Below are 27018 nucleotides of genomic sequence, written 5' to 3'. Positions count from 1 at the left end.
GGATAAAAAACGTACCCGATTTAATCTGGTTACTACTCCTGCCCAGTAACTATATAATATGCATATAATTATTGGCTTTGGATAGAAAACACCCTAAAGTTTCTAAAACTGTTTGAATGGTGTCTGTGAGTATAACAGAACTCATATGGCAGGCAAAAACCTGAGAAGATTTCATGCAGGAAGTGGCCTGTCTGACAAGGTGTCGTTCTTCTTGTCTCTGTTTATTGAAGAGTGAGGATCTTAGCTGTCCCGTGACACTTCCTACGGCTGCCATAGGCTCTCAGAAGGCGGCAAAACGCTGAATCGTGGCTTTGCAGGCTCTGGCTGAAAAAAAGTAGCGTGTTTGGGTAGCGTCGACCGAAAGCTTTGTTTTCTTTCCTCTGTTTAGCTAAATGGACATTCCCGGTCGGAATATTATCGCTTTTTTACGAGAAAAATGGCATAAAAATGGATTTTAAACAGCGGTTGACATGCTTCGAAGTACGGTAATGGAATATTTAGATTTTTTTTGTCACGAATTGCGCCATGCGCACGACCCTGATTTACCATTTCGGATAGTGTCTGGGACGCACGAACAAAACGCTGCTATTCGGATATAACAATGGATTATTTTGGACCAAACCAACATTTGTTATTGAAGTAGCAGTCCTGGGAGTGCATTCTGACGAAGACAACAAAAGGTAATCAAACTTTTATAATAGTAAATCTGATATTGGTGAGTGCTAAACTTGCCGGGTGTCTAAATAGCTAGCCCGTGATGGCTGGGCTATGTACTTAGAATATTGCAAAATGTGCTTTCACCCAAAAGACATATCGAGTGCATAGAGGAGTTCTGTATCTATAATTCTTAAAATAATTGTTATGCTTTTTGTGAACGTTTATCGTGAGTAATTTAGTAAATTGTTAGCAAATTCCCTGGAAGTATGCTAGTTCTGAACGTCACATGCTAATGTAAAAAGCTGTTTTTTGATATAAATATGAACTTGATTGAACAAAACATGCATGTATTGTATAACATAATGTCCTAGGTGTGTCATCTGATGAAGATCATCAAAGGTTAGTGCTGCATTTAGCTGTCTTCTGGGTTTTTGTGACATTATATGCTAGCTTGAAAAATGGGTGTCTGATTATTTCTGGCTTTGTACTCTGCTGACATAATCTAATGTTTTGCTTTCGCTGTAAAGCCTTTTTGAAATCGGACAGTGTGGTTAGATAAAGGAGAGTCTTGTCTTTAAAATGCTGTGAAATAGTCATATGTTTGAAAAATTGAAGTTTTTGTATTTTTGAGGAATTTGTAATTCGCGCCACGCCTATCATTGGATATTGGAGCAGGTGTTCCGCTAGCGGAACGTCTAGATGTAAGAGGTTAAACGGATTTAAGCTTCCCTGCATTAAAGTCCACGGCCACTAGGAGCGCCGCCTCTGGATGAGTGTTTTCCTGTTTGCTTGTGGCTGTATACAGCTCATTGAGTGAGGTGTTAGTGCCAGTATCGGTTTGTGGTGGTAAATAGACAGCTAAGAAGAATATAGATGAAAACTCTCTTGGTAAATACTGTGGTCTACAGCTTATCATGAGATACTCTACCTCAGGTGAGCAAAACCTTGAGACTGCCTTAGATTTTGTGCACCAGCTGTTGTTTACAAATATACATAGACCGTCACCCCTTGTCCTACCAGAGGCCTGCTGTTCTATCCTGCCGAAAAAGTGTAAAACCTGCCAGCTGTATGTTATTCATGTCGTCGTTCAGCCACGACTCAGTGAAACATACGATATTACAGTTTTTAATGTCCCGTTGGCAGGATAATCTTGATCGTAGGTCATCGATTTTATTTTCCAATGATTGCACGTTGGCCAATAGAACGGATGGCAGTGGGGGTTTACTCTCTCGCCTACAAATTCTCAGAAGGCAGCCCGACCTCCACCCCCTTTTTCTACATCTTTTCTTCACGCAAATGACGGGGATTTGGGCCTGTTCCCGAAAAAGCAGTACATCCCTCACGTCGGACTCGCCTGACTCGTTAAAGGAAAAAGCTTCTTCCAGTTCGAGGTGAGTAATCGCTGTTCTGATGTCCAGAAGTTATTTTCAGTCATAAGAGACGGTAGCAGCAACCTAATGTACAAAATAAGTTTAAAAAAAGTTACAAACAAAGCAAAAAAACAAACAAAATAGCATAGTTGGTTAGGAGCATTGTTGGTCAGCCATCCTCTCTGGCGCCATTCTACCAATCCTTTTTGAGGGAGTGTGCTATTGGCATGCTGACTGCAGGAATGTCACCAGAGCTATTGCCAGATAATTTCATGTTCATTTCCCTACCATAAGCCGCCTCCAACATTGTTTTAGAGAATTTGGCAGTACATCCACCGGCCTCACAACCTCAGACCACGTGCGTGGTGTCATGCGGGCGAGCGGTTTGCCGATGTCAACATTGTGAACAGAGTGCCCCATGGTGGCGGTGGGGTTATGGTATGGGCAAGCAGAGGCTACAGACAACAAACACAATTGTATTTTATCAGTGGCAATTTGAATGCACAGAGATACCGTGATGTGATGCTGAGGCCCATTGTCGTGCCATTCATCCCCTGCTATCACCTCATGTTTCAGCTTGATAATGCATGGCCCCATGTCGCAAGGATCTGTACACATTGCATACTAACCAGACATGTCACCCATTGAGCATGTTTGAGATGCTCTGGATTGACGTGTACGACACCACACCAGATACTGACTGGTTTTCTTATCCACACCCCTACCTTTTTTTTAAGGTAACTGTGACCAACAGACACATATCTGTATTCCCAGTCATGTGAAATCCACAGATTAGGGCCTATTTAATTTACTTCAAAATAATAATTTCGTTATATGAAATGTAACTCAGTAGAATCTTTGAAATTGTTTGACGATGCATTTATATTCTTCAGTATACAATGTTGTTGATCCATCCTCAGTTTTCTGCTATCACAGCCATTAAACTCTATAACTGTTTTAATGTCACCATGGCCTCATTGTGAATCTCTGAGTGTCTTCCTTCCTTCCTCTCCGGCAAATGAGTTAGGAAGGGTGCCTGTATCTTTGTAGTGACTGAGTGTATTCATACACCATCCAAGGTGTAATTAATAACTTCCCCATGCTCAAAGGGATATTCAATGTCATTTTTTTTTTACCCATCTACCAATAGGTGTCCTTCTTTGCGAGGCATTGGAAAACCTCCCGGGTATTTGTGGTTGAATCTGTGTTTGAAATTCACTGCTGAATTGAGGGACCTTACAGGTAATTGTATGTGTGGGGTACAGACATGAGGTAGTCATTCAAAAATCATGTTAAACACCGTTATTGCATTATTGAGTGAGGCCATGCAACTTATGTGATTTGTTAAGCAAATGTTAACTCCTGAACTTATTAGGCTTGCCATAACAAAGGGGTTTAATGCTTATTGACTCAAGACATTTAAGCTTTTAATAAAAAATATATATATAATCTTTCGAAAAACATAATTCCACTTTGACATTATGGGCTATTGTGTGTAGGCCAGTGACCAAAAAAAAATCGCAATTTAAGCAATTTTAAATTCAGGCCGTGACACGACAAGATGTAGAAAAGTCAAGGGCTGTGAATACTTTCTGAAGGCACTGTAGTTGGTACTGACAGCCACTGGAAGATTCAGAGTCAGTGTTTCTGGGTGTTGCTCTCCGCTAGTATGATCAAAGCTTGTACAAAAGCAACTTTAGAATCAATACATACCACTACAATTACATGTGACAGTTTTCATTACATCCTACATATTGATCAACCACTTCAATGTTTCTATCATTTTACAGTCTGACCATTCCGTCAGTAATGTAGCCCCATACTAATCATGTGGAGCCCCTCAGGTTACTAAGCAACAATGCAACCTATGTGCTGTCGCCAGGGTTGGAGAGTAATTTATTCAAATCAAATCAAATTTTATTTGTCACATATACATGGTTAGCAGATGTTAATGCAAGTGTAGCGAAATGCTTGTGCTTCTAGTTCCGACCATGCAGTAATATCTAACAAGTAATCTAATAATTTCACAACTAGCTTATACACACAAGTGTAAAGGAATGAACAAGAATATGTACATAGGTAAGATGCATAGGCAAGATGCAGTAGATATAGAGTACAGTATATACATATGAGATGTGTAATGTAGGGTATGTAAACATTAAATAAAGTGGCATTGTTTAAAGTGGCTAGTGATTCATTTATTACATACATTTTTCATTATTAAAGTGGCTAGAGATGAGTCAGTATGTTGGCAGCAGCCACTCAATGTTAGTGATGGCTGTTTAACAGTCTGATGGCCTTGAGTTAGAAGCTGTTTTTCAGTCTCTCAGTAGAGAGAGCCTACATATAATCAGTTCCATGTAATCTGATTACAAAAAAAATATCTGTAATCAGTTAAGTTACCAGCAAAAAATATGCCAAATGTAGTCAATAGGCAATATTATATTCACTAGGCTATAGATAATGCCTAAAAAGACAGTGTATGCTTCTATTAAAATTCTAATAAAAACTAAACAACTTGTTTTAAATATGCTATGCTAAACACAGTTACAGGCACCATAATTGCTACCCATAAATGTATAATACTGTCAAGTGTCTGTGTGCAGCGGGTAGGACGGAGTCAGGCGCAGGACACAGAACTGAGTAAAAACTTACTTTACTCGAAATAAATCACAAACTAATTCCATACAGGGAGAACAATCCAGCTCTACACAAAAGAGCGACCACTTAACAAAGAACAAACACGCACAAAACCATGTGGGAACCAGAGGGTTAAATAGGGAATAAATGATAACGTAATGGAAACCAGGTGTGTACAATCAAGACAAAACAAATAGAAAAAGAAACATAGATCGGTGGCGGCTAGAAAGCCGGTGACGTCGACCGCCGCCCGAACAAGGAGAGCCACCAACTTCGGCGGAAGTCATGACAAATACAGACAAGGCAACTTAGACTATGGAGGGTTTTACGTAATATACACTAATCCTAAAATAGGCCCTGTTATAACAATCATGTAGCAATCTAGTTTTTTTTCTTTTCTTCAACATGGAAATATTCATCTACACACATTGCATTCGCATTTCGAAAATGCACTACATGCTTGAGCCATGGAAAATTGGACATTGCCCAAACATTATAAGGTTAGCCTACCATCGCCGTTGATTTGGCCTATTAGTAACTTTGCCACGAGAAAGGTAAACAAACTAACAGGAAAATAGGCTAGGCTACAAGCAGATTCAGCACCAAGGACAGCAATCAGAATTCCTGGGATTTGACAGTTAGGTCCAACAGATGAAAGTGGAAGATGTAATTGTTTAACAAAATGATTAAGGAATAACTTGATGTTCCTAAATAAACTTCCTACAGTCACTGACACCTTTCATTCAATAGGCATGGCACATAGGAACAACAAGTCCAAACTTACAAAGAAAAAACGGGAATATCTGTTGCTGCTTGTGATATTTTAATAAAACATTGGTTATAGGCTACTGATTAGGCTACTGTGCCCCCCTGGCTGGCAAAATCATTGCCATAACCAATTGCGTTACCACTAAGATCAGCTTTTGGTAAGTCTTAAACATTACCAGTAGCACTGCTTGAAATTGGCACATTAGCACACGTTTTTAAAGCCAGACGATAATGGAGCCCCAAATGCGTTTGATATAGTATTTTTGTCTTCTTCTAATGCCTCTTAAGGGGAAAGTTATCAGATTACATTACTGATTTTGGGTAATCCAAAAGTTATGTTACTGATTACAATTTTGGACAGATAACTATTAACGGATTACATTTAGAAAGTAACCTATCCAACCCTGGCTGTGGCTAATGCTTCTATACTGTTGTTGACATGACATGTCATACTTTTCCTTGACTGTAAGGAGGGATCCCCTCCAGCTCCAGACCACAGTTCATGCAACTCTAGGTACATAAGAGTGTCTGTGCAGAAGCAGAGGAGAGGAAGTCTTTGTCAGGCAGGCAGTGAGATGTCAGTGCTCTAAAGCAGATAGTTTGTTCCCTCCACTGGAGCACAAGGCGCCTGCCAAGAGGAAACTTGACCTCCTCTAAAGGGTATCTTGTTAGGTCATTAGCTGAAATAATTGATTATTTATACCCAGATCAGAGATGCCCTTGATAACTGGCGATTGATTAATACAGTGCCAAGGACTGCCTGGCAAACAGTGTTTTCCTGATCACATGATGGATGAAATTGGAAAGGAGGAGCAGATGCTAATGGGAAAATGTTGAGGTGGTTAACTAGATGGGAAAATTCAGAGCTTTGTTTTAAGATTCTGTTTGGTGATTTAAAAGCATTCACAACTTCTTGCCAGAGGTTATCTGCACTCAGCCACCACCTTTCTGCAGTACATCTGACGAGAGCCCCGGCTATCTCCGTCCACAGCGTGAATTTAAATAAGACCATTAAACAAGGTCGTAATTCTCCTTTTATCTGAGCCCACACGCTCGCCACTGATGACCCCCGGAGCATATACCGGATTCTCCCATTCAGGAGAGCAGCAGGGGGTCCAGGAATTCATATTTAGGAGCCTAGGTAGCAGATATTAAAAGGGCAGGGATGGACAGGTTAAGACATGGACCCTCCACATGGAGAGTGTTGGTTCACGCCCGGCCTCATTATTTAGTGACCAAGTGTGACTCCAATGTCTTACATATGCATACAGTGCCTTCAGAAAGTATTCACATCCCTTGACTTTTTGCACATTTTGTTGAGCTATAGCCTGAATTTAAAATGGATAAAATGTAGATTTTTTTGTAACTGTCCTAAACACAATATCCCAGAATTTCTACAATATTAATTAAAAATGAAAAGCTGAATTGTCTTGAGTCAATAAGTATTAAACCCCTTTGTTAAGGCAAGCCTAAATAAGTTCAGGAGTAAACATGTGCTTAAGAAGTCACATAGTAAGCATGGGCTCCATGTGCAATAGTGTTAAACATGATTTTTGAATGACTTCCTCATCTCTGTACCCCACACATACAATTATCTGTCAGGTCCCTCAGTCAAGCAGTGACTTTCAAACACTGATTCAACCACAAAAGGCCAGTGAGATTTTCCAATGCCTCGCAAAGGAGGGCACCTATTGGTAGATGGGTAAAAAACACAAAAGCAGACATTGAATATCCCTTTGTGCATGGTGAAGTTACACCTTGGATGATGTATCAATACACCCAGTTACTACAAAGATACAGGCATCCTTCCTAACTCAGTTGCCGGAGAGGAAGGCCACCGCTTAGGAATCCCACCATGAGGCCAATGGGGAATTTAAAACAGTGTGTAGATGGTGTTTAGATGGGCGAGAGAAAAAAAATTATGAAATCAATTTTTAATTCTGGCTGTAACACAACAAAATGTGGAATAAGTCAAGGGGTATGAATAATTTCTGAAGGCATTGTAAGTCATCATCATACTCCTGATCGCCTGACCAATCAAAGGCAGCTAAACTAATAATAATTCAATGAGGTTTTGGTGCTATATGATTCAAGTAACAATATTAACATGAAAGCAGACAGAAAAGTCTCAGCAATTGTTAAACTGATGCTTCCAGATGCACACATTTTGTTTGGTATACCCTTTTCGGGAAAGTTGCCTCACCTAGGAGACACACTCTGATTCTTCTCTTGACAGCATTTGTTATTTTTCAACCACTGTCTAACCTGTCAAGGCCCCACCAAAATATGATTTCTTTAGTTTGTGCTTGGTGCACACACCAGCAAACTTCCAATTATCTAAAACGTGGGGGAAGAGAACACCATTGATAAATCTAAGGGCCGTCTGACAATGAAATATTTCTTGAGGTGATTCTTTTTTCCTCTTCTCGCCTCGCCACAATTTTCCTGAACCCCATCCTTCCTTATCTTCCTCATAATTCTCTGTCCTTCACTCCACCTCCTGACTATATTCTCTCTTTCTTTAGAAGACAGACACATAGCTTGGGGAAACAGTGAGTTGCCAGTGGTGCTGAGAGGAGCAAAGATGGTTCTAATTGTCTAGCTGTGGAACACCGTTTGTGTCTACTGTCTCACCATCAGTAATCCGGTCTGCCTTTTCACATCCCTGCCCTGGAAACAACGCCCCATCAACGGAATACAGTAATTAAGCCACTCTTTGATTGTCTGGGGGAAACGTGCCTGTCACGTGACTTTGTGCCCTGTGAGGCATGGATGACATGAGCTACTGGGAGATTTAATTTACATACATAGTACTATTGCCACAGAGCACACAACACACACTTGCAACCCGCATTGTGTTGCAAATGATACTTAGACCACCACACTATTATATTTGTTTGATGTTAGTAAGGAACAGTGCCAAAGCACCAAAGTGACTATATCATAGGATCGGCCATCAGAAAGTACTCATAATTTAAAATGGATTAAATTGCGATTTTTGGTCACTGGCCTACACACAATACGCCATAATGTAGAAATGTTTACAAACTACTTAAGTATGAAAAACTGAAATGTCTTGAGTCAATATGCAACCCCTTTGTTATGGCAAGCCTAAATAAGTTCGGGGGGGTTAAGATGGTCATAGCTATTTGATTTTGAGTTTTAGGAGGCCTTTAGATAAAACGTATATGTATGTTGAATTTGGCCTTTGCTACTATAGCCCATAGAAACGCACTGCATAACACATTCATTAATAGCAAAAAATAAATCATTAGGAATAAGATTTTGAAATGTCTGTCCTATATCTAGGAGATATAAGAAAGCTCAGAGATACAAGAAGCCCTTATTTAACCCCGTGGGGCTTGTGGAGAACAGAGTCTGATCTTTCCCTAAAATGATCATAAACTCAGCAAAAAAAGAAACGTGCCTTTTTCAAGACCCTGTCTTTCAAAGATAATTCGTAAAAATCCAAATAACTTCACAGATCTTCATTGAAAAGGGTTTGAACACTTTCCCATGCTTGTTCAATGAACTATAAATAATTAATGATCATGCACCTGTGGAATGGTCGTTAAGGCACTAACAGCTTACAGATGGTAGGTAATCAAGGTCACAGTTCTGAAAACTTGGGACACTAAAGAGGCCTTTCTACTGACTCTGAAAAACATCAAAACAAAGATGCCCAGGGTCCCTTCTCATCTGCGTGAATGTGCCTTAGGCATTCTGCAAGGAGGCATGAGGACTGCAGATGTGGCAAGGGCAATAAATTGCAATGTCCGTACTGTGAGACGCCTAAGTGTCACGCCCTGACCTTAGAGAGACGTTTTATTTCCTCTAGTTTGGTTAGGTCAGGGTGTGATGTGGGGTGGGTAATCTAGTTTTTGTATTTCTTTGTTTTGGCCGAGTATGGTTTCCAATCAGAGGTAGCTGTCTATTGTTGTCTCGAATTGGGAATCATACTTAGGCAGCCCTTTTCCCTCCTTCAGTTGTGGTATCTTGTTTTTGTACAGCTCAGTGAAAGCCTGCAGAACGTGACGTTCGTTTTCCTTTGTTTGTTATTTTGTTTAGTGTTCTGAGTATAAATAAAATTATCATGAGCACTTACCACGCTGCACCTTGGTCTCCTCCTTACGACAATCGTCACACTAAGGCAGCGTTCCAGTTCTTGCCAAGATCCAGCAACTTCGCACAGCCATTGAAGAGGAGTGGGTAAAACATTCCACAGGCCAGTCACAATCAACAGCCTGATCAACTCTATGCGAAGGAGATGTGTTGTGCTGCATGAGGCAAATGGTGGTCACACCACATACTGATTGGTTTTCTGATCCACGCCCCTACCTTTTTTTCTGTGACCAACAGATGCATATCTGTATTCCCAGTCATGTGAAATTCATAGATTAGGGCCTAATGAATGTATTTCAATTGACTGATTTTCTTACAGTATATGAACTGTGATTCAGGGGTAACATTAAAACAGAATGATATCTCCAACATTAGACAACTATACTGAAAACCCAAACTAAAATAACTGAAATTATTAAATTAAATCAATGAGGGAATAATCAGATTAATTGACAAATAAAATAGCAGTGCAGATTGCACTCTTTTGTCAAGTGCAGAGGTGTATTATAGGTAATGAATGGGCAGGGGTGTCAAACTTATTCTGTGGAAGGCCTAGTGTCTGCTGGTTTTTGCTCTTTCCATGACGTAGACTGACCAGGTAAATCCAGATGAAAGCTATGATCCCTTATTGATGTCACTTGTTAAATCCACTTCAATCAGTGTAGATGAAAGGGAGAAGACAGGTTAAAGAAGGATTTTTAAGCCTTGAAATAATTGAGACATGGTTTGTGTGGCTCAGTTGGTAGAGCATGGTGTTTGCAACGCCAGGGTTGTGGGTTCGATTCCCACGGGGGACCAGTACGGAGAAAAAAAGTATGAAATGTATGCATTCACTACTGTAAGTCGCTCTGCATAAGAGCATCTACTAAAATGTAAATATAAAATGTGTATATGTGCCATTCAGAGGGTGAATGGGCAAGACAAAATATTTAAGTGCCTTTGAATGGGGTATGGTAGTAGGTATCAGCAGTGTCTTCAACTGCTACCCAATATTATGTTCCTAATGTTTTGTACTCTCAGTGTATATTAGTTTCATAGAATTTTTCTTCCACTTTGCCATTACCGAGTATTTTGTGTAGATCGTTGACAAAAAAATTACAATTAAATATATTTTAATCACACCTTATAAAACCTGTTATGGCTGGACGTTCCGCTAGCGGAACCCCTCGGAGCGCCAAATTCAAATTAAATTACTATAAATATTAAACTTTCATGAAATCACAAGTGCAATACATCAAAATAAAGCTTAACTTGTTGTTAATCCATCCAAGGTGTCAGATTTCAAAAAGGCTTTACGGCAAAAGCAAACCATGCGATTATCTGAGGACAGCGCCCCATCATACAAATGCATAACAAATCATTTTCAACCAGGGAGGTGCGACACGAAAGTCAGAAATAGCGATATAAAAAATGCCTTACCTTTGATGATCTTCTTCTGTTGGCACTCCAAAATGTCCCAGTTACATCACAAATGATCCTTTTGTTCGATAATGTCCTTCTTTATATCCATAAAAACTCAGTTTAGCTGGTGCGCTTCAGTCAAAAATCCACTCAGTTTCCCTCGGTCAAGATGCATACAAAATGAATCCCAAACGTTACTGATAAACTTTTCCAAACAAGTCAAACAATGTTTATAATCAAACCTTAGGTATCCTATTATAGAAATAAACGATAAAATTTATGACGGAGAATCGTTATTGTCTTTACCGGAGATAAACAAAAAGAACGTGCACTCGTCCATGCGCATGGAAACACTACAAGCCAAAATGGGAGCCACCAAGAAAAATGACCATTTCTGGGTCATTTTTCCAAAAACCAGCATGAAACTCTTTCTAAAGACTGTTGACATCTAGTGGAAGCCATAGGAAATGCAATTTGGGAGGACTTGGGCTTATAATTATAATTATAGTACTAGCCATTGAAAATAGAGGTAAGCTGAATTCTTTTGGGGGGGAGATGGTTTGTCCTCGGGGTTTCGCCTGCCATATCAGTTCTGTTATACTGACAGACATAATTTTAACAGTTATAGAAACTTTAGAGTGTTTTCTATCCAAATCTACCAATTATATGCATATCCTAGCTTCTGGGGCTGAGTAACAGGCAGGTTACTTTGGGCACGCTTTTCATCCGGACGTGAAAATACTGCCCCCTAGCCCGAAGAGGTTATAAAACATAACACAACAAAATGTGGAAAAAGTCAAGTGGTGTGAATACTTTCTGAAGGCACTGTGACTCATGGTCATTGAATGTGGATGTCTCACTACAACATCTAATTTGAAAGCCTGCATCTCCACCAGGGCAGTGTCCTGCACTACTGGGTTATGGTATAATGACATTCAATAGGGTCTAGTGAGACGTGATCCACCTTTCCATCAGCATTCTGTTGTCCTCAACAGGTCTCCCATCCAAGCACTGACCAGCCCTCCCCTGCTTAGTGCTGCTGAACTGAGCGGCAGGGTGGTACGGCTGCAGATTATTTTATCATAACAATGGTCATAATGGGGCCTTGTGGTCGATCATAAATATTGCAAAATGTATTTACATGAACTGCTATTTACATGAATGGTTTGTGGGTCATGCGATTGTCATATTTCTCTGGTCAGTTTTCTGCTGAATAATTATTATCCACATAAAGAATAACAAAATTAGCATTTCCGATTTTCTTCCTCCTGTGACAATGTAGAAAATAAATTGTTAGTGTGACCTGGGGCTTTTGTATGACTCAAGACTGTGTTGGCCCACTGAGCTGAAGCTGAGGCATTAACTCTCTTAGTTGAAATGATTCTTCTAAAAGGCAAGGCTACTCATCACACAAGAGTAGATCACTGAACCTTTGCTATATTAGGTCCAAAAGTCTACTTGATTGGCTTGAAGTGCTCAGACCTGGCCAGGCCCAACACCTCTCCAAATGTTTCACCTCCATCCAGATTAGACCACAAAGCAGGCAGCCAGCACAAACACAAAGAGGAAGAGTGCACACTCTTCCCAAGTGGGACCTTCAGGACAAAGAAAATGTGTTGAAGGACAGTGAGGGAGATGAAGAGACATCAAACAGGCTTAGGCCAGGAGCCAAGAAAACAAATACAGGGGCTGTAAAAGTGAATCAAGGATAAAAGAGAGACATTATTTCCCAAGCGTGACAACATAATTGAGGGAGGAAGCTTGCATCAGCCTAGGGGCTGTCTACCCTATGAGAGAGAGACCTGCAGAGAGCCTAAATAAAACATTACACACCCAAGCACCTCTTTCTCTCTCCCTGTCACGTTCTATCGCTCTCTCATTCTCTCTTTTTCTGTCTCTATCTCTCTCTCTCTTTCACACACACACACACACACACACACACACACACACACACACACACACACACACACACACACACACACACACACACACACACACACACACACACACACACACACACACACACACACACACACCTAGCCTCTCAATGTGCCCTTATGAGGATTTTCGATGTCCTAAAATGATGTTTCAATGCAAATTAAAGGGCGAATAAAAGTCGCGAGCAGCATAACTGTTGACAAGTTTATTTGGATTTTAACAACCATCAAATTAAGTGTGTCATTGTAACCTTATTTTAAATGCGTCTGGTGAACTGTACAGTAGGTTGCAGGATTTTGCGACAAAACCACTTCCAAACTGATGCATTCTAGATAATGTTTTGGTTTGTGGCTATCTAGGTAGTCTAGCCAGCTCATATAATTACCACAACATCTGACAACATTTTGAGTTTAACCGTAGCCAACTTTTTATTCACCATAACAGGAAAATTATTACAATGTAATTATAAACAAATTATTTACAAGTATGGCAAACTGCTAAGTTACTGTTGTGAATGTAAAGAAATGAAAGAAGTGCATTTTGATCAATGCTGCTTGCTGCATCAGGTTACCCTGTCAACAGTTGCAAAAAGGTTGAATGTCTCTTGCTCAGTTGCCGCCTAAGAAACATGTATTTAACCACACATTTTTGTCACTAAACAGTCTCCATATATACAGTACTACTATGTTTTTTGACTGGTACCGGGGGACCTTCAGACGAGGCTTCTGAGGCCTGTGGGTGCCCTAGAGCAAAACAACCGATATGTACGTGTTCATGAGAGTCTCACCATTACAGAGAGTCTCACCATTAGTGTGTAGCCCAAACTGGTCGGATGCTACAGACAGAAGTTGGCAGATCAGCTGTACCACCTTCGGACGAGTCCCAAGACGCATATTCATGAGAGTCTAATCTTTCCATAGAGGGGTAATAATAGTTTGTAGGCTGAACTGTTCGGACGCTACAGACGATTGTCATGACTGTCCTGTGAGGATCAAGATGGGTCAGATCAGCATTGCAGTGGATGACTTTGGACAGACCCCCTCTCAACTACAGAATGGGGAGAGGGGAACTGGTGGGGGTTGACAGTTCACATCCTGTTGTAAATCATGGATTAGAACTTTCAGCTATCTCCCTCTCCAAATTCACACAGGAATGTGTCTTGTTCACATACGTTTTCCCGCCTAAACTCTAACACGTTCTAAACCGAATACTGGAACAATATTTCTAACATAGAATGTGGGGAATGGTCAAAGGCGATCTAAATAATTATAATGTCATATGGGTTGTTATTTGGTGATGTCATTAAAAATATTATAAAGGAAATACTGTAACTTGAATAGTATATACACTACATGTATGAAGTCGCCATCCTCCCCGTTGTGTATGAAATATGAAAAATGTTAAGAGAGGGATGTGATCTTAGAATCTATAAGAGGATATTGTTTCTATAACATTGTGCAAGTGAGTAGTCATCGCCCCCTTGAGTGACATCAGAGAGCGTGTCAGCCTGACCAACCGCCCCTTTTGAAGAACTGTATAAATTGAGGGGTTAAGAATGAACATATCAGACCAGAGAAGCGTGTAGCTGCAGCTCACGTCCAAAGTTGTTTAAACTTTTTTTTTTAAAGTTATCTGTGACCAACAGGTGCATATCTGCATTCCCAGTCATGTGAAATGACCGAAACCCTCAAGGGACCTAATGGGAAAGTCACCAAATGTCCTCAGGACGTCCCCTGTTTTCTGGGCATAATTTATTTATTTAAATTGACTGGTTTCTTTATATGAACTGTAACTAAGTAAAATCTTTGAAATTGTTGCATATTGAGTTTATATTTTTGTTCAGTGTATGTATCATAGCGATTCAGAGGTAACATTAAAACAGAAAAGTGTGTCCAACATTAGACAACTATACTGAAAACCCAAACTCAAATAACTGAAATAATTTAATTAAATTAATGAGAGAATAGTCAGATTAACTGATAACTAAAATAGCAATGCAGATTGCACTCTTTTGTTAAGTGCAGAGGTGTATTATAGGTAATGAATGTGTAGGGCAGGGGTGTCAAACGTATTCCATGGAAGGCCTAGTGTCTGCTGGTTTTTGGTTAAGACTCAGACAACCAGGTGAGGAGAGTTCTTTACTAATCAGTGACCATAATTCATCAATCAAGTACAAGGGAAGAGCGAAAACCCGCAAACACTCTGCCGTCAGTGGAATGAGTTTGACATGTGGTGTAGGGGACTTCTGAAATTCTGCAGACTTTGTGTCACAGCAGAAAGAGCAGCATAGCCTAAAGGTTGTGAGTTCAAATCCTAGGTGGGGTTATACTGAAAAGTCAGTGTTAAGTAATCATGTCAAATGTAAACATATTGTCATTGATTAAAGGTTTTTACACTATTTTAGCTGAACAGCATACAACTTACCTTAAAACCCCCATACCATTTCATTACGTTATTTATAATAGTTTGGGACACCTGGGACCATCACGTGACAAAAAACTCTAGGGGACCATGACACAGCATCACAAAAATGTACAGGAGATCTCCAGGGGGCCATGACACAACATTCCAAGAACCTCCTAAAAACATCTTTGGGAACCTCCCCGGGGCAAACCGGGAACTAGACAAAACCTCCAGAGGACCATGACACAATGTCCCAAGAAAGTCCTAAAAACATCCTTGGGGACTTCCCCGGGACAAACTGGGAACAAGACAAAAACTCCAAAGGACCAGGGCACAACGTCCCGAGAACATCCTAAAAATGTCCTTGGGATGTCCCTGGGGCAAACTGGGAACTAGACAAAACCTATAGGGGACCAAGACACAACGTCCCAAAAACTTTCAGGGGATCATGACACAACGATCCAAAAACATCCTACAAATTTCCCAGGGACAAATCGGGAACTATAAAAATGTCCCCCAGAGAACATTCCCTTGGGACCATCACATAAGGACTGGTAAAATGAAAGTCCTGAGAACATCCTAAAAAAGTCCTTACATGGTCCGGGGGATGTACAGGGAACTAGACACTGGTCCCCTAGAGAACATTCCCTTTGGACCATCACAAAATGTTCTTAGAACGTTCTCAGAAAGTCAGTGCGATAACGTTGAGCCGAAACCCTCAAGGGACCTAATGGGAAAGTCACCAAATGTCCTCAGGACGTCCCCTGTTTTCTGGGCAGCAACCTTACCTTAGGTCCAGTGCCAGCTCTGTCTTGCCTCCCTTTGGTCGGTGAGCCCAAGTGGATTATTATGTTCAAATCGTGACGAAAACAAATATATACAAAAATGAAAACTACAAACAGGCATGCTTAAACTAAAGATTCAAAACCAAAGTGAAAGGCCTCATGGCCACCAAACAAACCAGCAGCCTCACAGCTTGCAACTTCGGACACTGAATGATGATCATCTTAATTGGCTGAACCAGATATACTTATCAAGGCTTCCTGGTTTGGACATGGTTGATGCTGCCCCCTGGGGGATGGAGTGTGGAATCCTGGTAGCGTGTGTTGCACCCCCATACCATAACACAGTGAAAGCTCTTATTCTCTCTAATCATTCCTCCCATGGATGCACCAAGCTCCTCTCTAATTGGAGCCCAAATTATTTTAAATTTTTTAGGGAAGAGGTGGGGTAAGGACAACGGCACAAGTCAACAGAAGCAATGGAAGCAATTTACAAGTGCCATGTGCAACACCATGGGCAACGGCCGGAAGATAAGAAAATCAGGGGGTTAGAGAGCTTGAACCATGGTGTATTATTCATGGCAACAAAACGTAATAATAAATAACTGAATTCCTAAGTGAATGTTGGTCAACAAATTAAGCATTCAGGCAAGTATTAGAAGCATTACATGCAGACAAAGGTCCTATACACAGAATAATGATTTTACTTTACAATATAATAACTCCACACGCACGCACGCACACACACACACACAATCGTATAAGTCGATTATGGTGGTTGGCAGCCAACTCTGTTCTTAATGCTCTGTCATTTTATAATAGCCTAACTGTTTCCTGAAGGCCATAGACAAAACAATTCCTTTAAAATGGGATTTTTGTCCCTGGAGATTTTGTGAAAAGGCACCAGAGCCCGAGGGATTTGTATAGTTTGACAAAACACAGGCTGGTGGCCAATCAAAAGCTTCATACAACTGTAGCTAAAAGTGGTCTCAGCAAGAGAAGGCAAACAACATAGATGTCTCACGTGGAAAAATATGTTAATGAATTTGATTATCAAGGTCCCAAAATGTTCTATCACATTAAGATTAACGCAACACGCACATGCCTGTCAACATTATCCTGCCAACATGACCTTCTGAAGGGAGCAATAGAACAGTGTGGTATAATTGTAAGTATATACCACATCAGCAGACAGTTTTGGGCAAATGTTGTCCAATCGTCATCCAAACAATTATCATGGGTCATATTCTCAAATCAAATCAAACTTTATTTATCACGTGCGCCGAATACAACAGGTGTAGACCTTACAGTGAAATGCTTACTTACAGGCTCTAACCAATAGTGCAAAAAAGGTATTAGGTGAACAATAGGTAGGTAAAGAAATAAAACAACAGTAAAAAGATATACTATATACAGTAGCGAGGCTATAAAAGTAGCGGGGCCACATACAGACACTGGTTAGTTAGGCTGATTGAGGTAGTATGTACATGTAGATATGGTTAAAGTGACTATGCATATATGATGAACAGAGAGTAGCAGTGGCGTAAAAGAGGGGTTGGCGGGTGGTGGGTGGGACACAATGCAGATAGCCCGGTTAGCCAATGTGCGGGAGCACTGGTTTGGTCGGCCCAATTGAGGTAGTATGTACATGATTGTATAGTTAAAGTGACTATGCACACAGACACATGTCTACCTGCTGATGTGCTGCCCATAGGGTAATAGCACCTGTCTCTTTGTTGTCAGACCCTGCCCCAACATACACTCACATACACACACACCCTCCAGCAGGACTTAAAGTTGTCTCTAAATGAATGTCTGTGTAACTGTTAATGTGCCAGTGTGTGTGGAGACCAGATTCCATTAGTCTGAGAAACCCCAAGCGCTGCTGGGACACAACTGATGTTTAAATGGTGTGTGCGCGTGCGCGCGTGTGTGTGCGTGTGTGTGCGTGTGTGTGCGTGTGTGTGTGTGTGTGTGTGTGTGTGTGTGTGTGTGTAAGCTAAAGTGTGGAGTTTTAATATTTTAGTGGAGGAGGGAGAGAACCATTCAAAGACAGGATGAGGTGGGATGAATGAATACTCACCTTAGTCAGTTAGCAGAGGCAGCAGATCAGTGGGGTAGTTGAACTCTAGGAAGGCAGTGTGAGGGCATAATCCTCGTAGAGCTCTCTCTCTGGTTTGACATTAGTAACCGCGGCGCTGCTGCTAGTGCTAGCTGGTACTGATGATGATGAGCCACCAACAGCAGCAGAGTCAGTAATGCAACTGGTTTAAGTTATAGCTAGGCTAATGCTAGTGGTTGTTGAAGCGCTAGCTAGGCCTGGGCCTATCTCTGGCCTCGTTGTCGTCGTGTCCTTTGCCTCGACGACGATGGCAGTATTAACAGTCTTGATACTAAAGAAATGTGTTAACTTAAGTAATTTTTCTGTTCAAATCTTCTGCCTGTTTTTATTTTCTTTGCCCCGCTCTGAAAGAACTTCATTGCAGCAGCGTAACTTTCAATGAAAGTCATATTTACAATCATATCGTGTGAAACAATGCACAGGAACTCTTTCAGGGTTATTAAGTACACTTGTTTCTACTACTGTAAGAAAAACGTGGATTATATTAATATTGATATGAAATATACACTAGGCCAGCATCCCGGAGTCGCCTCTTCACTGTTGACCTTGAGACTGGTGTTTTGCGGGTATTATTTAATGAAGCTGCCAGTTGAGGACTTGTGAGGTGTCTGTTTCTCAAACTAACTGTACTTGTCCTCTTGCTCAGTTGTGCACAGGGGCCTCCTACTCCTCTTTCAATTCTGGTTAGAGACAGTTTGCGCTGTTCTGTGAAGGGAGTAGTACACAGCGTTGTACGAGATCTTCAGTTTCTTGGCAATTTCTCGCATGGAATAGACTTCAGTTCTCAGAACAAGAATAGACTGATGAGTTTCAGAAGAAAGTTCTTTGTTTCTAGCCATTTTGAGCCTGTAATTGAACCCACAAATTCTGATGCTCCAGATACTCAACTAGTTTATGAAGGTCAGTTTTATTACTTCTTTAGTCAGGACAACAGTTTTCAGCTATGCTAACATAATTGCAAAAGGGTTTTCTAATGATCAATTAGTCTTTTAAAATTATAAACCTGGATTAGCTAACACAACGTGCCATTGGAACACAGGAGTGATGGTTGCTGATAATGGGCCTCTGTACGCCTATGTAGATATTTCATAAAAAATCTGCCGTTTCCAGCTGCAAAAGTGATTTACAACATTCACAATGTCTTCACTGTATTTCTGATCAATTTGATGTTATTTTAATGGACCAAAAATGTGTTTTTCTTTCAAAAAGAAGGACATTTCTAAGTGACCCCAAACTGTTGAACGGTAGTGTATGTTTACATATATTTCCTTTGCAACTTTGAAGCTATCTGCAGATTTTGCTGCTGCTGAACCAACCTGCTGAAGCAAGACCGGAAAAGAGCAGTGAGCTGAGCTGAGCCTCAAGCAAAGAATGGGTGGCCTCGAGCGGAGAAATTATTGTCTTATTATTTATTACTAATATATATACTTTATTATTATGCCCAGTTTACCAGGCCCCTGATGATGTGAGACCTGAGGCAATTTCCTCTTCTTCCTAATTGTAAGTCCACCACTGTTCATGCTCTTATTCTGTGTGTGTTTGAAATGGAAGGGGGGATTATATACACATGAATCCCATGTGTGGACTACTATACATGACAAGGTGTCAGTGGATGGATCTGGAAAAATATTATTTGAGAAGTTATTAGCCAAACAAACTCTCTAAACACACACTAAAAGCTCCAGTTTAGCTTTGCATTTGTTTAATACCAATTGTTGGCTTCATATTTCCGATATGCACGGGGTGTTTGTTTCAGCATATTAGACCTTAGTGCTGTGTAGGTTTAATAATAATGGCATAATGCTGATGCCAGATCAACCTTGGCTTGACTTTTGATTGAGTGCTATTATAACGGGTAAATAGTCTCACCCCGTAAAGAATCGGGCTGACTGCATTCAAAACATATTAGCAATCAATTTTGGCACTATTGTCCATCAAAATGGAACTCAATATTAGGCCGTGTGTATTTATAGATCTGCAGAGACGTAAACTTTTGAGGGAAAGAAATCAATCTGTCAGCGCCAGAGCTACTTTCAAGTGACAGTTTGCAGAGCTAACTGGAACCCCAGGGGCTAGAGGCAGAGGAACAGAGGAACAGAGAGAAAGGGGGGGAGGGAGAGAGAAAGAGGGTAGAGATAGGGAGAGAGAGCGAGATATTGAGAGACAGGCTAAAACTGTGGCCAAAGGACACATTGGTTTACCCAATATATTATTGGGAGCTTATATATAAAGTGTGTGACTATTTTTTTTTTTATAGCCTACAGTTTACTCGCCTTTAGTCAGCACCTTTACTAACTTTTTGGGGTGTGTGCCAGCTCATGCTTTTCAAAGGACAGCTGAAACCAACACAAACCAGCAGTCTCTGGCATGACGTTGCCATGTGAAAGGCGTATAGAAAGTCAAACAAAGTGCAGAAGATCATACAGGTAATTGCCAAAATAATGGAGACACTTCAGTAAATGAGGGCTAAAGTATATTGAAAGCAGGTGCTTCCACACATGTGGTTCCTGAGTTAATTAAGCAATTAACATCCCATCATGCTTAGGTTCATGTATAAAAACAGACAGGAAGAGGCGAAGTGAGAGGGTTAACTGGGACCAAAATCTGTGTTCTCCAGCTGGTGGCTTTTTTTTTTTTTTTTTTTTTTTACTAAGCAAGGAGTTTATATATAGAGGTCAATGAGAGAATGTCGAATTTGGTTAACAAAAAATTGAATGGCTTATTTGCTACATGTGTCTTATTTGATCGAATAGAAGTTTTGTAATGATTAGGTTGTTACGAGTGTACTGACATAAGTAGGACACGTGACAACCCGGAATCACTGAGAAAAAACACTATATCGGAGTTATGCTTGATCGTCACTAATCACCACAACCACAAAGACATAAACCCCACCTATTTCTACAATTTCTCTTCTTAAAAAGTGATTTAAACCTAACCTTAACCACACTGTTAACCTTATGCCGAAACGTAACCTTAAATTAAATTTAAAAAAATGCAGATTTTTACAATATAGACCATTTTGACATTGTGGCTGAGATAACAAGTGTAAACCATTGTGCCTGTTGTTCACATGCATATATTTCATATTTAACCTTTATTTAACTAGGAAAGTCAGTTAAAAAAAAAATCTTATTTATAATGACGGCCTAGGAACAGTGGGTTAACTGCCTCGTACAGGGGCAGAAAAACAGATTTTTACCTTGTTAGTTTGGGGATTTGATCTCAAAACCTTTCGGTTACAGGCCCAACACTCTAACCACTAGGCTACCTGCTCTCTCATTGGCTAGAGCTGACAAGGTAAAAATCTGTCGTTCTGCCCCTGAACAAGGCAGTCTGAACAAGTCACTGTTCCTAGGCCGTCATTGTAAATACGAATTTGTTCCTAACTGACTTGCCTTGCTAAATAAAGGTTAAAAAAACCACCATATTATGGAATTTCTTGTGGAAGAATGGTGTCGCATCCCTCCAATAGAATTTGGATGGTGTGTCAATACATCCAGTCATTACAAAGTTACAGGCGTCCTTCCTAACCCATTTGCTAGAGAGGAGGGAAACTGCTCAGGGATTTCACCTTGAGGTCAATGGTGACTTTAAAACACTTACAGTCTAATGATAGAAGTGATAGGACAAAATGGAGGATGGATCAACAACATTGTAGTTACTCCAGAAAACTAACCAAATTGGCAGAGTGAAAAGAAGGAAGCCTGTACAGAATACACATATTCCAAAGCATGGATCCTGTTTGCAACAAGACAAGTAAAACTTCTAAAAAATGTGTCAAAGAAATGTACTTTATGTCCTGAATACGAAGCGTTCTATTTGGGTAAAATCACATCATTGAGTACCACTTCATATTTTCAAGCATGGTGGTAGCTGCTTCATGTTATGGGTATGCTTGTCATTGGCAAGGACAAGGGAGTTTTGGGGGATAAAAATAAATGGAATAGAGCCAAGCACAAACAAAATCCTAGAGGGAAACCTGGTTCTGTTTGTTTCCAACAGACACCAGGAGACAAATTCACCTTCTAGCAGGACAATAGCCTTAAACACAAGGCCAAATATACACTGGAGTTGCTTACCAAGACAAGACTGAATATTCCTGAGTGGCCTTGTTACATTCTGTGACATTAATCTATGGCAAGACTTGGAAATGGCTAATTTTGTACCATCCAGGTGTGCAAAGCTCTTAGAGACTTTACCAGCAAGACTCACAGCTGTAATTGCTACCAAAGGTGATTCTAACATGTATTGACTCTGGGGTGTGCATATTTATGTGAATGAGATATTTCTGTATTTCATTTTCAATAAATGTGCAAAAATTTCTAAAAACATGTTTTCTTTGTCATTTTGGGGTATTGCGTGTAAATGGCTGAGAGAACAACACCGATTTAATCAATTTTGAATTGAGGCTATAAGACAACTAGGGTTGCACATTTTGGGGAATATTCAGAGGTGGAAACTTTCCGTGGGAATTAACAGGAATATATGGGATTTCATAGGGAATATATGGGAATTAACGGAAATATATGCAAATTAATATTAATACCATTTATATGTAGATGTTTTTTGCATTGGATATATTTACCATATCATATGGAGACAGAAACATAAACCTTTTACCTTGTCATATGTAGACATAATTGCAAATTATTAAATCCTTCCAATAGAAATAAAAAAAAAGATTTAGTTATGAATTGAAGTTTAATTAAATGAGTTTACTCTTCACATGGGATGATTTAACTGAACAACAAAAGAAAGAGAATATTGAATGATCCCCAATGATCCATCGCATCTCCCAAAAACTTTTCAACATAGTCGAGAAACTAAAGCTTTAGTTGTCTTCCTCTCAGGCTTCCATGTCTTCTCCCTGGACCTCCTCAATGTCCACCTCTTGAACATCAGACTCTGAGGCCTTATATTCACTGTCACTTTCCAACCTTGTTGAGGATGGCTCGTTGTCAGGCTGAAAAAGCATCAAATTTGCCCTGATGGCCACCAATTTTTCAACCCTTGAATTGGTCAGCCTGTTGCATGCTTTGGTATGTGTGTTCCCAAACAAGGACCAGTTGCACTCTGAGGCGGCTGATTTTGGTGGGATTTGGAGGATGATGGAGGCAACAGGGGAAAGAGCCTCAGATCCACAAAGTCCCTTCCACCAGGTGGCTGATGAGATATGTTGGCAAAACTGCCATATTGCATCTCCATCCCAAAGCCCTTGCTTGGAAGTGTACTTCGCCAGACTGCCAAAAACCTTGCCCTCATCCAGGCCAAGGTGGCGAGACACGGTAGTGATCACACCATAGGCCTTGTTGATCTCTGCACCAGACAGGATGCTCTTGCCAGCATACTTGGGGTCCAACGTGTACGCTGCGGCATGTATGGGCTTCAGGCAGAAGTCTTCACGCTTTTAATGTATTTCAGAACTGCAGTTTCCTCTGCTTGGAGCAACAGTGAAGTGGGCAGGGCAGTACGGATTTATTCTCTTACATCTGCCAGCAGAGTCTGAACATCAGACAGGATGGCATTGTCTCCCTCAATCTGTGCAATGGCTACTGCTATAGGTTTCAGGAGTTTCAGGCTGCCTACTCTCTCCCAAAATACATCCAGGAGGATCCTCTTGATGGGGCTGTCCATATCGGCAGACTGTGATATGGCCATTTTTTGGAGAGACTCCTTCCCCTCCAGGAGACTGTCAAACTTGATGACAACACCACCCCAATGGGTGTTGCTGGGCAGCTTCAATGTGGTGGTCTTATTCTTCTCACTGTGCTTGGTAAGGTAGATTGCTGCTATAACTTGATGACCCTTCACATACCTAACCATTTCCTTGGCTCTCTTGTGGAGTGTATCCATTGTTTTCAGTGCCATGATATCCTTGAGGAGCCGATTCAATGCATGAGAACCACAGCTAATGGGTGTGTTGTGAGGGTAGGACTCCTCCACTTTAGAACAAGCAGCCTTCATGTTTGCAGCATTGTCTGTCACCAGTGCAAATTATTTCTGTGGTCCAAGGTCACTGATGACTGCCTTCAGCTCATCTGCAATGTAGAGACCGGTGTGTCTGTTGTCCCTTGTGTCTGTGCTCTTGTAGAATACTGGTTGAGGGGTGGGCATGATGTAGTTAATTATTCCTTGCCCACGAACATTAGACCACCCATCAGAGATGATTACAATACAGCCTGCTTTCTCTATGATTTGCTTGACCTTCACTTGAACTCTGTTGAGCTCTGCATCCAGTAAATGAGTAGATAAAGCATGTCTGGTTGGAGGGGTGTATGCTGGGCGAAGAACATTCATAAATCTCTTCCAATTCACATTGCCTGTGAGCATCAGAGGTTAACCAGTTGCATACACAGCTTGAGAAAGACATTCATCAGCATTTCTCTGACCACGTTCCTCCATTGAGTCAAAAAAACTCCTGATTCCAGGAGGACCATGAGCTGTTGCTATCGATAAGGTTTCTGATTCATCATTTTCACCTCGAATAGAAGTAGAGGGACTTTTGTCAGTGGTTGCTTGTTGTGAGCGACCAGGGAACTTTATGCACTTGGCCAGATGATTCTACATCTTTGTTGCAGTCTTCACATATGATTTGGCACAGTATTGGCAAATGTACACAGCTTTTCCTTCTACATTAGCTGCAGTGAAATGTCTCCACACATCAGATAGTGCCCATGGCATTTTCCTGTAAAGATTAGAAAAAAAAGAAGAGAAAAAAAACAAATACAATTCCATGTACAGATAAATAGTTAAGCAGTTAGATTAAACAACTCCTTTGTAAGATAAATGTTTTAAAATGAAACATGTATGGAAACAGGTGAATTAACACTCCTCAGTTAGCAGGCTCAAGCAAGCTAAAACCCACATGGTAGCAAAAACTAACCAGCAGAAATTGTTGACAAGTTAGAAATGATTTAAACACACTTTGCTGTAGGCTACTATTTACTAGTTAACAAAAAATTCTGTATGTCTTATAAAATATATTCACCCCACCCAGTATTGTAATCAAAACTTACCAGAAAGCATGTAGTCCTTGACTCAGACAGTGTAGTAGTGTGGGCTCAATAGCATCTCATTAGTGTGCAAGATCTTGAGAATCAGCTGTACATGTGATTGAAGAGTGCACTGCACATGTGATGGAAGAATGCACTGTGCATGCAGAGGGTTGCAATTCCATTGATTTGGGGATAGTTTAACCTCTATGGGCTAGGCGGGACGAATTCGTCCCACCTACGTAACAGCCACTTGAAGCCTGTGGCGCGATTTTCAAAACCTTAAAAATCCTATTACTTCAATTTCTCAAACATATGACTATTTTACAGCTATTTAAAGACAAGACTCTCGTTAATCTAACCACACTGTCCGATTTCAAAAAGGCTTTACAACGAAAGCAAAACATTAGATTATGTCAGCAGAGTACCAAGCCAGAAATAATCAGACACCCATTTTTCAAGCTAGCATATAATGTCACATAAACCCAGAAGACAGCTAAATGCAGTACTAACCTTTGATGATCTTCATCAGATGACAACCCTAGGACATTATGTTATACAATACATGCATGTTTTGTTCAATCAAGTTCATATTTATATCAAAAACCAGCTTTTTACATTAGCATGTGACGTTCAGAACTAGCATACCCCCCGCAAACTTCAAGAGGAATTCGCTAACATTTTACTAAATTACTCACGATAAACGTTCACAAAAAGCATAACAATTATTTTAAGAATTATAGATACAGACCTCCTCTATGCACTCGATATGTCTGATTTTAAAATAGCTTTTTGGTGAAAGCACATTTTGCAATATTTTAAGTACATAGCCCAGGCATCACGGGCTAGCTATTTAGACACCCGGCAAGTTTAGCACTCACCATAATCATATTTACTATTATAAAAGTTTGATTACCTTTTGTTGTCTTCGTCAGAATGCACTCCCAGGACTGCTACTTCAATAACAAATGATGGTTTGGTCCAAAATAATCCATCGTTATATCCGAATAGCGGCGTTTTGTTCGTGCGTCCCAGACACTATCTGAAATGGTAAATCAGGGTCGTGCGCATGCCGCAATTCGTGACAAAAAAAATCTAAATATTCCATTACCGTACTTCGAGGCATGTCAACCGCTGTTTAACCTCTATGGGCTAGGTGGGACGCAGGCGTCCCACCCGTGGTGCACTCCATCAACAGCAGGTGCATTTCAAGAGCGGCAAATTTGAATCCAAATAAATGTCAAAATTCAATTTTTTCAAACATACAACTATTTTACACCCTTTGAAAGATAAACATCTCCTTAATCTAACCACGTTTTACGATTTCAAAAAGGTTTTACGGCAAAGCATTAATTGAGAGTATGTTAGGACAGTACATTTACAAGAGTTGTGTGTAATGTTTTGTCAATTCAAAGACAGGGTCACCAAAACCATAAAACCAGCTAAAATGATGCACTAACCTTTTACAATCTCCATCAGATGACACTCCTAGGACATTATGTTAGACAATGCATGCATTTTTAGTTCTATCAAGTTCATATTTATATCCAAAAACAGCGTTTTACTATGGCATTGATGTTGAGGAAATCGTTTCCCTCCAATAACCGGCAGTCAAGTCAACACCACAAATTAAATAATTAAAATTAGAAAACATTGGTAAAATATTATATTGTCATTTAAAGAATTATAGATTTACATCTCTTGAACGCAATCAACTTGCCAGATTTAAAAATAACCTTACTGGGAAATCACACTTTGCAATAATCTGAGCACTGCGCCCAGAAAAATACGCGTTGCGATACAGACTAGTCGTCATGTTG

The sequence above is a fragment of the Salmo salar genome, chromosome ssa04 (genome assembly GCF_905237065.1).
Source record: "Salmo salar chromosome ssa04, Ssal_v3.1, whole genome shotgun sequence".
In the NCBI taxonomy this organism is placed as follows: Eukaryota; Metazoa; Chordata; class Actinopteri; order Salmoniformes; family Salmonidae; genus Salmo; species Salmo salar.
Note: the sequence above shows the minus strand (reverse complement) of the source record.